General features: G+C 62.8%; 1 protein-coding gene across 1 annotated transcript in view; it reads left to right on the plus strand.

Moving 5' to 3' along the window:
* Window positions 1-694, plus strand: part of CDC26 (cell division cycle 26) — a 12,442-nt gene that overhangs the window by 896 nt on the left and 10,852 nt on the right. The gene's annotated exons all lie outside the window — the stretch shown is intronic.

The following is a 694-nucleotide window of genomic DNA, read 5'->3' on the forward strand; positions in this document are numbered from 1 at the left end:
CCTCCTTAGTGATGACCCCTCCTTTCCATTGGGAGTAATTGATTGGATCCAGCCTATGGCTGCCCCTGCAGTGCTCTACATGGGGCCAGGCCCTACTTGTTCTCCTGCCCAGGGCAGCCTACATCTGCCGATGGCCCTATCCCCAGCTAGCACACGGTTTCCTGGTGGGGCTGCTCCTGTACCTCCAGTGGTTCTTCCTCCTGCCTCTGCTGTGTCACTCCAGGCAGGAGGGACTCTGCAGCCAGGCGGCTTCTTCCCCAGCGCACTGAGCTCCAGCCCCCAGCCACCTTCCATCCACTCAGCCGCCCAGAGGTGGCTGCTCATGTCTGCTCATCACACTGGGCTGGCAGAGTGGGTGGAAGATGCACTGGGGCAGGAGCCTCCTGGCTGCAGCTCTTCCCCCTCACCCCCCCTCCCTGTGTGCGCATGGCAGAAGAAGGAGGAGGAACTGCTGGAAGTGTGGGGGAGAGCAAGCAATACCTAGACAGCTGCAGCCCTGCCGGGAAGCTGTGCGTGCCGGCTGGAGCCAGCAGGTGCAGATGTGGCTGCCCCAAGCAGGAGCAGGCTGGGCTCAGCCCCACGTGGAGCACCGCAGGGGCATCTGTGGCCTGGATGTGAGGATGGGAGTAGCTGACCACACCTGCATCTGCACCTCCTGGCCAAGCTCTGCTGCATATGTCCCTAACCGCCCACC

The sequence above is a fragment of the Gavialis gangeticus genome, unplaced genomic scaffold (genome assembly GCF_001723915.1).
Source record: "Gavialis gangeticus isolate Ggan-Ray unplaced genomic scaffold, GavGan_comp1, whole genome shotgun sequence".
Taxonomy (NCBI): domain Eukaryota; kingdom Metazoa; phylum Chordata; order Crocodylia; family Gavialidae; genus Gavialis; species Gavialis gangeticus.